This window comes from Gymnoscopelus microlampas (genome assembly GCF_963454915.1).
Source record: "Gymnoscopelus microlampas genome assembly, chromosome: 8".
In the NCBI taxonomy this organism is placed as follows: domain Eukaryota; kingdom Metazoa; phylum Chordata; class Actinopteri; order Myctophiformes; family Myctophidae; genus Gymnoscopelus; species Gymnoscopelus microlampas.
Genome location: NC_139945.1, coordinates 38,613,100 through 38,627,409, shown reverse-complemented (window position 1 = coordinate 38,627,409; position 14,310 = coordinate 38,613,100).

The following is a 14,310-nucleotide window of genomic DNA, read 5'->3' as shown; positions in this document are numbered from 1 at the left end:
GAAATGAATGGATGGAACAAAGTTAACAATATTATGTAACAATCAGCTATGGCTTGGTTTGCTAGCTTGAAAGGCTGACATTGAAAAGCCCCAAAAAATCACTGTTATCACTGAGACCAACGTGGAAAAATGCTGATTTTTTGTGTATATGATTTCATGTAAACAATTTAAATCAATAAAAAAAAGGAAAAATGGCGAGTGGGTGAAAAATAAATGAATGGCGCTATAACAGGCCAATGTAAAAAGGGTGCCATTTCTTCCTCGGCCTAGTGGGAATGTGTGTGTGAAATTTCACAGAAATCACAAGCTGCGTTCATGATTTGAGGCATTTTATTCAAAACGGACCAATCCTCCAAACTTTGGAAGCCAACCTTAGCAAATGAGGATGGAATCTGGAAAATCGGACAGATCCGGGTTGATCACATGACTATAGAGATACTGTGTACCGATTTGCATGACGTTTGGAAAAAATCTGTAGGAGTAATGTAAAAAAATGGGTTTTGGACAAATCGGCCTCCTGGTGGCGCTATAACAGGCCCATGTGAAGATTTTGGGCCAGAGGTTCTGAATTAGCATCGAGGGAGTGTGTGTGCACAGTTTCGCAGCGTCCGGGCCAACGGTGCCGGAGATTAGCTGCTAACGGACGGACGGACGGACACGCGGACGGATGGACACGCGGACGGACGGACACGCGGACGGACGGACAGGGAGCAAAACATACTCTCTCGCCATGCCTTTCGGCCTGGCGGAGACAATAAGAGCATATTTAGAGTTTTTATTATTATTATTATTAGGGGGCGAAGCACACAGTGCCAAGGCACCCTTTTGTATTTGTAGTTATTTTATTCTTCCACTGTTTTTTGCAGTTCTGGCTTAACCATGCAGTTGTTTTTTATTAAACTTTGCAATATGGTAGAGGGCTATGCCTAACGGCCAAGAAACGAAACTCACAACCAAAGGATGGCGCTATAGCACTCAATTGAAAAATGCAAACTTTGAACAGGCATAGCTGATGAACCTTTGACCTACAGCCATGAAACGTCTTCTCATGAGGAACAACTTTGCCTCTTTGACCTATGACCTCTGACCTTTAGATCTTCTGCCATTTTGAATTATATGAAAAAAAGTTCAAATCTATTTCCTCCTGAGATTTTTGAGCAATCTGCACAAAACTCTCTACACACAAATTTAAGATTAATATCAAAAATAAATCGTGGTGAAAAGTTTGTACGTGAAAAAATTAAGCCTATGAGCCAATGAATATTGCAGTTTTATGAAAATTATTCTTCTGCCTATAACTACATAAATGCAGAGTCACATTTTTATGAAACTTTGCAGTATGATAGGATCATTCCACATAGCAGTGAAACAAAGCTTACTCCAATTGGCCAAAGGGGGGACACTACAGCAATCGTTTGAAAATGCGAACTTTGAACAGACCTAAGTCATGCCTCGTTTGGCCTACATTCATGAAACTTGCGTATACGTGCCTCTACTCATGAGGAACACAGCTGTCACTTTGACCAGTAAGTTCCGCCCTTAGATTTCCACCATTTTCAGTAGTTTGAAAAACACTTAAATCCGTTCTTCTCCTGGGATTTTTTAGCAATCTGCGTGAAATGTTCTGAACACAATCTATGGACCATTACCTAAAATCCCAGTTGAAAAAAAAAAAAAAAAAGCCTCCAGGAGCCAATGAATATTGTATAATAGAGACTACAATACCCAGAATCCCTTAGTACGCTGCACAGCAGTTTCCACTGCTCATTTGTTAACTGCATACAGTAGGTTTCATTCTCGTAATGTATGTCCTGTCTGTGAGTCACAAGGTCCCAGTTTTGAGCCTTGCAATATGCAGGTTTGATTTAAATTGCCTCACTCATCATGATGAAAAATATGGAAAAAAAAGGAAAAAAAAGACTAAAATGAACTTGTGAGGTGTTTAACTAGGGGTTTTCAGGGGTGCTGAATCCATTCCAACCATTATTTTTGTGTAAAAATATCTCCCTGGTCATATAATATTGGTATATCGTTAAGCTGTAATGTACAGCACAGTGTATAATAAATGGTAGGGGATCCGGGTGTTGTTGAATTGATTCTATTCTGAAAAATAAAATAAGAAAATATTGCTAAACACTTGATAAGAGTGTACACCGTCACCTACTGTGCACATGCTCAGTGGGATACACTGTCTGCATGTGGGGACCTAAGGAGCCCCGAGGGCTTGGGTGAAAAAAAATGAAAAGTCTGAAATTAACTTGTGAGGTGTCTAATTAGGGGTTTTCAGGGGTGCTGAATCTATTCCAACCATTAGTTTTGAATTAAAAAAACAACTCATTTTCCATAAGGACATTTTTATTACATATTGCAAGACAAATGTAAAGTAAGAAATGTGCAGTATTGATGAAACCTGGTGTTAGTCTTACTCAGCCAACTCCTCATCTTCCTCACTCCTTTTCTCATCTGCCTGGTTGATGTTCTTGCATTCTCCATTACACTTGCCACAAGCAGATATACACTTGACCCCCTGAGTTTTACAGCAGCACCTGATGAATTTCAGTAGATAGTCTGGGCAATGGGGTCTGTGGTAGGGACTGGTGCATAGCCTTCTCCTCCCAGTTTCCACCCGTAGTCGAGGACATCCAGTGATGGACTTTGTAGCAGTAGCCAGTCTCTGGTTTGGAGATATACCCGGAGAGAATGTTGTGCTGCAGCTGCTGTATGCATGATCACGTCAGACGTACAAAGCATGCATGATGTCACATCCAGATTCGTCCAGACATCCAAAACATTATTCCTAGAGAAAAGTTCCTTGACAACAAGATTAACAAGGCCCAGCTCATCCTGCTACTTGCTGAGACATCCAGGTAGATGAAGCAAGAGAGTCCGCTGTTGAGGTGAGAGCTGAGGATACGGACATCCAGTTTATGCTCATTCATCATAAAGCAGACCACTCCGTCTTCATCACAGCAGCAAAAAAATGTATCTTACGATGTTGCAAAGATCCCAGAGAAATAAAGGAAGTATCTGCTCTTCTTACACAGCTTCTCGGGCTGTGATGCTGTGTCTGCAATTTTTGGTTTTGGCAAACCAACTATACTACGTAAACTCTGCTTGACGGACCAAGCCGAGACAGCCATGGACGTTTTTCTTGACATCCAAGCCCAGAAAGATGCCATCATCACAGCCGGCTGTGAAATCTTCAAACTCATGTACCACGGGAAACCACCAAAAGGACTTGAGATTTGAGATGTTCAGCAAGCATGCTGCTGCTGGGAATATCAGACCAGAGAAACTGCCCCCGACTACAACAGCTGCAGGCAGCACAACATTCTCTCCGGGCATATCTCCAAACCAGAGACTGTTTAGCAATATTTTCTCATTTTATTTTTCAGAATAGAATCAATTCAACAACGCCCCAATCCCCTACCATTGATTATACACTGTGCTTTACATTACAGCTTAACAATAACCAATATACCAATATTAGTTGGCCTGGGAGACATTTACTCAAAAAGAATGGTTGGAATGGATTCAGCAGCATCCCTGAAAACCCCTAGTTAGACACCTCACAAGTTAATTTTAGACTTTTTTCCATATGTTTCACCCAAGCCCTCTGGGCTCCTTAACTTTGATTGGCTCTCCAGGATTTTCCACAACGATTTGGGTTTGAATTAATTGAGAGGTGATTCTAGACACCTATAAGAACACATTGGTGAAGAAAGCTATTGGTAGTAAAATGTTTCACAGATGGTCCAAAAATCCTGTTAAAATTCCCTAGCTAGTGTGCGACACCTCTGACATGACAAGGAGCTGTGTGTGTGTGTGTGTGTGTGTGTGTGTGTGTGTGTGTGTGTGTGTGTGTGTGTGTGTGTGTGCGCGTGTGTGTGTGCGTGTGTGTGTGTGTGTGTGTGTGTGTGTGTGTGCGCGTGCGTGCGTGTGTGTGTGCATGCGTGTGTGGGGGGAGATGGAAAGAGAGAGAGGGAGGAACAGAAACTTTAGTTACACTTGCAGAGTCACGCATTATACTTTACCTTTTCCTCCGAGGTGGAAAGACTGGTGATGCGAGGTTATACTTTACCTCAGTTACATCTTCTGATCGTTGTACTTGAATGTTGACATGAAATAATAATCCCATGTAGCGTTTCTTTAGCGCAAGCATGGAAAAATCAAAATACCGCGTGTAGTAACGCTGCTGGTAAATACGTGCTGTAAGGCTAGGATCAAGATCCCAAGGATTCAATAGTGATGTCACTGCTATGCGACACGGAAGTAGAACGCCATAAACATACCAATGGATTGCCAGGTTGGAACAAGCAACCAGGTCAGTGTTGCCAGATTGTGCGCCAAAAACAAGCAACCAGGTTCATGAAAAAACAAAAGCCAGCCGAAGGGGTCCGCGATGTTTCGCGGGGGTCCCAAGACTCCCAGGGGGTCCGTGTATCTTTTTTTTTTCTTCTTTTTTTTCTGTACGATTTTGTAACCCCAAAATAAGCGGGCCCTCACTAAACCCCCGTGCGCGGCTACGGGCGCCCGCCCCGGACCTCTAGTGATCTACAATGGGTAAACTCGAACTGTACTGTAAGTGGCTTCCAGTGGTGGCTGACTGAGGAACCCATTAACTAAGAGAGAAACCTTGTGCGCTTGCTTGTCTGCAATTAGCAGTCCCTGTGATCTTGCTTTTACCCACATATGACAGTACAATACTACCACCCAGTGGGCAAAGGAGTGAATTCCAAGTCTGTGATCTTAACTGTGGTTGACATTTGGCACCTGAAAGTGTTTGCGTTCACATAGTACAGAGGCTATGGACCAGAGCTAGATATGACCTAACTCTTAACTTCAATGTCCCTCTGCCAAATCCCGCTGTCATTCAACCATGTCATTTTTGTGAGGCAGGTCTCAGGTATTTTGTCTGTAGAAGTTCACCTGGAAGACATCACTTGGGATTGTTCTAAAGAAGGATGGGAAGTTGGGAACCGATGCCGGTCACTCAGACAGGAGCATGTGGCAAAGTAACTTACCTGCAAAAGGTACAAAACATCTGTTCTGTAATATATTACATTTTGGACAAATTTCCCCTGCAAGCAGAAGCAGAGCATGTGAGGGTGATGCTCGAGATTTGATAGTTATCCAACAGCCTAAAGGGGAATCCCCTTGACTGGGGGAGATATTAGGCTTTTGGTCTTCAGGCAGAGACTCTGAGCCACACTCACTCCCCCTTGACCCCCCCGTAAAACTGATCCGAGTCACGGCATCTATGTAACATCCGAGGTTTGAACCCAGGTCTCCCACATGGGAAGGGACACTAAATCCAAACATCTTATACACTAGCCTAAAGTGGAACCCCCTTGGCTCTGAGCCACTCCATCACGAAGAAATCACACTCAAGACTGTTCTTATCGCTCAAACAGATTCCCTGACCCTGCTGCTCTGCTCATAGCAACAACAAAAAAGCTGTTGCAATTGTAGCCTTTGCCATTTGAAGGACTGTTTAATTAATCAGAGCATAATTTGACATGTAGCATACCGTATAATCACTAGACCATAGACAAGAGTTATTTATGCTGTAAGTAGTAAGTAGTGTAGCTCTAGAGTGTTTTATTTATTGCTGTACTATCTGTATTTTGTTGAAATTTCTTGTCTGTCTCAGATTAAGGACCACAATGGAAATAAGTCACACAACTTTCTTGTGTTTGTATTCTTGACGTTTCTGCGATGAACATGTAACATGTGTTTTTTCTTGTATGACGTCTAATAAAATCGAATAAAATCAGAGTTTCTCAAAGTGGGTGCGGTGGCACCTATTCATTTGAATGGTGTGGTCACCACCAGTACTGTTATTTTAAATGTAAATAAAATATGTCATAAATATAAGGTGCTCCAGTGAAAAGTAATTTAGTTGCCTGCTGCCACAGTCCTGTAACTTTTCTTACACACCTTGTATAAAGGTTAAAGTGTTTAAAGTGATTGTAATGCTATATAAAGTAATTTTGCTAGGGACCCGCTGGAACCCCTTCAAGGACCCCTGGGGGTCCGCGAACACCACTTTGAGAACCACTGCTTTATGATGCATAGTAGCATACATGTACAGTATGTAGCACGTTAACAGCTTCACACATTAATTTGCAAATGTATCGCTTTCACTGATATTCAGGCTTGTTTAATTAGGTTTTTACTGATAGTCCATTCACTATCTTCATAACCATTGCTCAATGCCCTGTAGTAGTGTGCCCAGGTAGAGCCTGGCTTTCAGGAAGTATGCTATCTCACTCAATTAAGCAACCAGAATTCCACATAACAGAATCCCAATGATATAATAGTTACAGTAAGGTAGCATAAGATAGTAATACACAGTCCTAAAGGTTCCTTTTAGAATTATGTTTACCTAATTTACTCAAGATTGATGTTTGCTGACAGTGCAGGTTCTGAAAAAGCTGTTTCAAGAATACTGTATAGCCTATTGATTTTAAAGACATACATTCATCTAAATGCCTGAATCTATGAACTGTGATTGGAACTATGATTTCTGAACCTGCTGGTTAAAATCAGGAGGTAACATTCATTGCATTTCCTGAATTGATGCAAGGGAGTAGTAAATATAACTTGTCATATATTCGTTCATTTATCTTCAAATAAAACTGTGATGTCAAAGGAATTGCTATAATGTGAAATGCAAAGGGCATTCGTTTTTTTTTCTTTTTAATTAACATAATGTAGGCCCTAATTGGTTTTATTCAGCATTCTTGCTAACATTCATCAAGCTCTGGACTTAGTATTTTTTTTTTCGTTTCGGTAGTGACACCATTGTGTCACTACCGAAACGAAGTTAAATCCGAAAAAATCACTAAGTGTGGAGGCCAAAATTGTTCCCCCAAAAACCTGTTAGGAGTACGTTTCAGGCAATTTAAAGTTGATTGGTAGTACTTTGTAGTGACTTTTTTTTTGGTCCCTAACATTCATCGAGCTCTGGACTTAGTAATTTTATTTTTCGTTTCGGTAGTGACACCATTGTGTCACTACCGAAACGAAGTTAAATCCAAAAAAATCACTAAGTGTGGAGGCCAAAATTGTTCCCCCAAAAACCTGTTAGGAGTACGTTTCAGGCAATTTAAAGTTGATTGGTAGTACTTTGTAGTGACTTTTTTTTTGGTCCTTAACATTCATCAAGCTCTGGACTTATTAATGTTTTTTTCGTTTCGGTAGTGACACCATTGTGTCACTACCGAAACGAAGTTAAATCCGAAAAAAATCACTAAGTGTGGAGGCCAAAATTGTTCCCCCAAAAACCTGTTAGGAGTACGTTTCAGGCAATTTAAAAGTTGATTGGTAGTACTTTGTAGTGACTTTTTTTTTGGTCCCTAACATTCATCGAGCTCTGGACTTAGTAATTTTTTTTTCGTTTCGGTAGTGACACCATTGTGTGAGCTTATACATCTGCTATTATCAGCAAAGATTTGGTGTTGAAGGAAAAAAGAGGTTCTAGTATAGAGCCCTGGGGGACTCCGATAAACTAAGTATATAGGGTTTAAGTGTTTAAACTATATTTAACTAAGCCACACTATATTAAGTATTGCATATTGCATTATTTACAGTGGCGTAGCTTAGGGTTGCTGGGTTATGAGAACCCATATGCGAGATTTCACAGCAAGGGGGCCCCCTGCTGGCGAGGATTTTTTTGTTCCTCTTAGCACCAAACGGCGTTGACAAAGTGAAAGAAGACAGAACTATCGCCAAAAAGCGTCGAAATTTAGAAGCAACAAAACAGTCCCGGGGGGCCCTTTTGATCTGAAAACCCAAGCGGAAAAAGGTCTGTCTACGCCACTGATTATTTACCAGAAGTACTATGTAGCAGAGGTTAAAAAAACAGTTCTAAAGACAGGAGGTTACACATACAGAATAACAACAGGGGCCTCCCGAGTTCAACTAATCAGTTTTGTATTCATGGCCACTACACAATTCAACTGGAGCTGCTGGTGAAAGGATGACCTTATTCTTTGATGTCTGCACTATTTCCCTGCCAGTCTCAGAATGTGAATTAAATTAGCAACCTGTTTACAAGCTTGCTTCTGTGCGATTCGATTATCCTCTGCCATGCAGTCTAACAAAGTTTGCATCTGCAGCGTTGTATGCACTTACAAAACATCAAAGACAAAACAAGCATATTCACTTATTCCCTTTTGTCTTCCCTTTTATCCAACTTGTCTGCCCAATCGCTGCTTTGTGGTCAATTATGAAACAGCAAAGTGCAACAAATAAAACTGCCAATAGTGTTTAAAATAGCAATACATCTTTAATCGAATCAAATACATATCATTCTAACATCACTCCGTTTCCCTTGGTGAGAGAGTATAACTCTAAGGGAAATGTTCCACCAGGTGTTTTTTTTACTGAGATCCTAATAGGGAGGGACTGAAGATTGTGACAAGTTTATACGTTGTTTTGTATTTGCTAAATAGTTTTGTGAAAGGTTCTCATTTGCAAAGATTGTTTTCATGAAATATTGTGTTGTGCACTTCAAGGACCCTATACTGTCCAATCAGATAGTTAAATACACCATTTTAAACTACATTTTAAACATACTTTATATAAAGATGATCAAACCTATTTATTTGGTTTATGTTGCAATGGGCCAGAGGGAATGAGTTGTATTTTAGCAGTTATGGAACAAGGTGTAGCTGAATAGAGAGTTTGACTTATACATACATGTGAACTACCAAATGCAAGCTTGTTTCTTTTGATATTCTTTGATATCAAGTTAATTGCAAAATGTACATTACAAAAACATATTACAGTTCATTAACTTTTATTTCCATATTTATTAATATAGCCAACGCACAATTTCATTAAAGAAAAATGAAACAAGAAAATAAATCAATTTGCAGGTTTAGTCATGCATGTCTTTCATAAACTCTCCTTGTTATCTGGCCAAAAAATGTTTCTTGGTGTTTCTCTCAGGCCTCAGGAGGAGGATGAAGCACTTTGGAGTGAAGATGCAGATCAGCAGACCATAACTAGAGGCCAGGATGGCAAACATCTCTACAGCAACAGAATACTTCCCTGGAGAACTAACATAGGCAGGGACAAAGGCCACCCACACAGCACAGAAGATCAGCATGCTGAAAGTAGAAGGCCAACAGCAGACATGTGAAGGCCAGGGTGCCAGCAGGCCAACGCAACCCAGGACTAGAGCGAAGCCCACCACAGATTGTATGGCACACTCTAGGTTCACCTTTGACCCCTTCACGCCTAGGCCATGTTGCGCTACATGAGGGCTTATGGATACCCATGTAATACAGATAATAACCTGGAAGAACATATGAAAACATTTCTCAATTAAAATAAATAAAAAATGGATGAGAAAAGGCACAAATTTGATTTGTTGCAGTTGTAGTTGAATTTCAGGATAATTTTTCCATCAGTATACTCACCTGTATCGAGGTGAAGAGGCAGACACTCCCTCTCTGCTGCTCAGGTCCAAACCACTTCATTACGTCTCCAGCACCTGGCTGAGCTGAGCTGAATGCGACCAGAACCACTTTGGTTTTAACAAGGAGACAGGAGACACAAAGGACAAAGCTGATCCCAAATGCTGCCTGCTGGAACCGACAAGACCACAATGAAGGATGGCCAATGAACACCAGCGAACAGAGGAAGCAGAGCTTGAGTGACAGCAGAAGCAGGAAGCTCAGTTCCGAGTTGTTGGCTCGCACCTTGACATGAGTGTGATAGACAGAGACAGTTGAATGGTCAAAGTTGAAGATACTTCTTTGGTGTTTCATTCAGTAAAAGTAATTTAGTTGGCTTGGAAAGTGCAGATAATCTTTGCATTTATTTGGGCTCTCACCAAAGGAGTGTGACGGTTGTACAGGAAGACCACAAACACTGCTGTTGTCACTACGGCACCAGCTACTGTTGTCAGGGTAATCCCCAAGGTTTCATTAAAGGAGAAGTCCATCTGGCGAAGGATGCAGGAAGTTCGCTCAGGCTTGGACCAGAACTCTAGTGGACAGCACTCACAGTGGAGAGAACCTGGTAGATTAACAGTGGTGGACAGTAAGTATTTGAGTACTGTACTTAAACTCACAAAAATATATTAGGAATTAACCACTATTTAAAATATAGTGAAAACTGACAATTTACAAGCTCACAACGTGTCGCCGCGTTGTGAGCTTGTCGATTGTCTATTTTCACTATTTTTGAAAATTTCAGAAAATGTCTTATTCATTGATGTCAATATAGCAATGCATTGATATTTTAAAAATGCATTGTTATTATTATTATTATTATTATTGTCATCATCATTATTATTATACTTTTGAATACTTGAGTATGTACTTAGTGGTCCACCACTAAAGACGAACACAGGTAAGAGAATAAAGTTTAAATAGAATGCACTCAGGAGACCCATAACAAGTTCTGTGGAAAGTCAACAAAGACAGTTGTTGACAACTTCAAACTTCAAATAATTGAATAACTAAATGCCAGAAAGGGCACAGATTTGAGCACGCACAGTATGAACAAAAATGTGTACGAAGATTTAATACTGGATAGTGAATATTTAACATAATGGTCATGTTGTGGTAAACCATCCAATGTACCACAGAATTCCCCCTCAGTGCATAGGATGCAGTCAAAGCAGCAGACAGGTTCCCCCTTCCTTCTGGCCACACCAGTTCCTGGGGGGCAGCTCTCACTGCACACTGAAGGAGAAACCTAAAAAGAAGTTGGTAGACATAATCTACAATGTAAAAATGTAGAAAACAGGTTAGTGCCATTTTTGTCATATCGACCTGGATCAACATTATTCTTTTTTGTACTACCTGATTGGTGCCAGTGCTCCACTGAATAGTTGATTCACTTAGTTGAAGATTGGACCCATTGACTCGACCAATCAAGACCAGCTTTAGTGACCCCTGGGGGTTGGTTTGCCAGCTGACAAGGTCATCTGCTTGTATGTCTGACCCATTGAAGAAAAACCTTTCCCTCTGTCGGGTGGTGAAGTTCACCTTGTTCAAGTGTTGTAACAGCTGGGTGAATGAAACATTATTAATACATATTAATATTGATGATATCAATTATTATTAAATATGAATAATATTAACTAATAAACCACATGAAATACTGCGTGCGTGCGTGCGTGCGTGTGCCGTGTGCTACTTGTGTCCCTCAGAAGCAGTGAAACTCACAACAGGTACAGAGAGAGGCGACAAGGTCACGGATAGTATTACGCTTGTTGAGGAGGAGACATCACCAATGACCAATGGAACTGAGTTGCCACCCAAGAACAGTATAAAAAAGCAAAGAGGAGTGCAGGATAAATTAATGTGTGAAACAGTATAACTTGCTTCAGTTAAAAAATACAAATAAAATACAGTTTGCCTATTCAAAATCTAAATCGCATTCTCTATTTCACTGGATTTTGAAAGGAACACTGCAGAAATACATAAAAGCTACAGTACCTCTCTTTGTCCCCTTTTGTTCAGACACAGCTGAGTGAGGGACACAGGCTGTTGAGTTAGACTTGTCGCTGTCCCCTCCAACCAGCGACAGTACTCCGTGCAGAGCACCCCATGAGTCAAGATAGTTCAGCCTCACACCCAGTAACATCATGGTGTTACAGTTAATTTTCTCCACCGTAAACACCATAGCATACATATACCTTAATGACGCAAGCTTCAAACTAACACTGCAGGAGAGAATGACTGAGAATGAAAAGCAGTAGTAATAGCCATGTTTTTTGATAGTAATGGCTAACAGAGTATATAGCATAATGGAAAATAAGTGGAAAAATAAGTGGCATAATTGAAATTATGTCCATATACTGTAAGTAATTCGGCTTTAGCATCTCCACAATACATTGGATATTATGCTCTTGAATAATGATTTAAAAAATGTTTTAACAATACAGTAAGCATTGTTATGCAAATGTGTACCTAGAAAAGATTGTAATGCCAAGTGATCATTTGTAAACACAAAATAAGCAAATGTATAGAAGATTCCAAATGTGCAGACAGTGTGTTACAGTATTCAAAATACAGCAATTACTGTAAACATGAGAAGTAGTACCCAGTGCAAGGTTTGTTGAGGGGAAGTTTAGTCAAACTCTTTATGGCTGGATGCATGTCATGAAGATTAAAGAGTCCCCCGATAACTACATCCCCATCCTGTGTGAGACTCTGGCTGATGTCTTTTGACCGAGAACAAATGGCTGTCTGAACCACCTCCAACTTTACTCCGATCCCCACACCTCTGCTCACCGCCCATACCAGCAGCAGGGACAGCACTGAGTATGGCCCCCCAGTGAAGAGCCAAGTGTAGCAGGAGGACATAGCTGTATTGCTGGATAGCTGGTTAATATTTCACTTCAGTATAGCTGGCTCAGAGGCAGAATATAAGTTAGTGACATTTTCAATTCACATCAGATTAAAAAATGGGATGTAAAATGAATCACATATTGATATTACAGAAGCTCAGAAATAGCATTCAGCATTTCCTGTTTTGATAATCCTTCCCAAGCTATACATTCCTTCCCATTCCCATTACAATTGCAATTTCATGTATTAACATGTATTAATCAAAATAATGTTACCTTATTTCCACAATCACTCTTACATCAGTATGTCAGCTGTAATTTCTTTTCTTTTTCTTCCACTAAATCAAAAGGCATCTAAACTTCTCAATAAAGCCTCCACTTTTCCAGGCATGAAGATCCAGTAGGATGGTTATTCATCCTACTGGAGCTTTAAAGCCAGTGGCAGGTTCAGTAGATGGTAAACAGGATGATACATCCATCAACACAGGATCCCAAATCACTCCTCTCAAGAGAAAACCACAATAGCATGACCCTAAGTGGCAGGGGATGTGTGTGAGTAGTCACATGTTCACTACAATGCATTATGTTACATTTTCCTATCTTTAAATTACGAAAGTGCAACACTAGAATGCATTTCAATTTTTAGTTTTCAAGCATAATTCCCGGTGAGCTGTACAGGTGAGCTAAACCCGAACCCAGTTACAGTAATGCAGACAGGTGATGGATAGAGGTTAAACTAGAAAAAGTGCTCCTCGGAGCACAAGTCTCCGCCAGGTCAGGTAGGTTATTATAGCCTCCTGGTGGCGCTATAATAGGCCAATGTGAAAAGGGTGCCATTTCTTCTTAGGCCTTTCATGGCAATCGGACACTGCATTCATGATTTGAGGCATTTTGTTCTAAAAAATGTGGTTTGCTAAATTAGACCTGCTGATGGCGCTATAACAGGCCAATGTGAAAAGGGTGCCATTTCTTCCTCGGCCTAGTGGGAATATGCGCGCAGAATTTCACGGAAATCGACACTGCGTTCATGATTTGAGGATTTTTGTTGAAATAGGACCTATCCTGCAAACTTAGGAAGCCAATGTTAGCCAAATAGGATGGAATAGGAAATATCAGACTGATCCATCTTGATCACATCACATGACTATGGAGATACTGTGGACCGATTTGTGTGATTTGTGGACAGAATCTGAAGGAGTAAGAGCAAAAAAATTGTTTTACAAAAGTCAGCCTCCTGGTGGCGCTCTAAAAAGCATACGTGAAAAATGCAGGGCAAAGGTTTTTCCTTGGCTTGTAGGGAGTGTGCGTGCAAAGTTTCACACAGATCGGTGCAGTAATAGGTAAAAACGTGAATCGGCCTGTTATAGCGCCACCATGAGGCTGATTTGAACGTTTTCAAGTGGCATTTCTTCCTTGGCCAAGTGGGAATCTCCGTGAAAAATTTCACGGAAATCCCATGCTGCGTTCATGATTTGAGGCATTTTGTTAAAAATGAACCAATCCTGCAATCTTAGGCAATCGGGATGGCATATGGATAATTGGACAGATCCGTGTTGATCACATGACTATAGAGATACTGTGTACCGATTTGCGTGTTGTTTGGACAAAATCTGTAGGAGTAATGTCCAAAAATGTGTTTTGCAAAAGTCAGCCTCATGGTGGCGCTATGACAGGCTGATCTGAAAAATGTGGGGCAGAGGTTCTTCTGTGGCATCCAGGGAGTGTGTGTGCGCAGTTTCACAGCGACCTGGCCAACGGTGGCGGAGATTAGCTGCTCGCAGACAGACGGACAGACGGACGGACGGACGGACAGACACCCGGATGGACGGACGGACAGGGGGCAAAACATACTCTCTCGCCATGCCTTTCGGCCTGGTGGATTTGATTTTTGATTTTATTTGGATCTCTTTTAGCCGAGGCTAATCTTCCAAGAGTCCAGCAAGCAGAAATACAATACATTACATACGTACAGTGTACAATACTGATAAAAATTA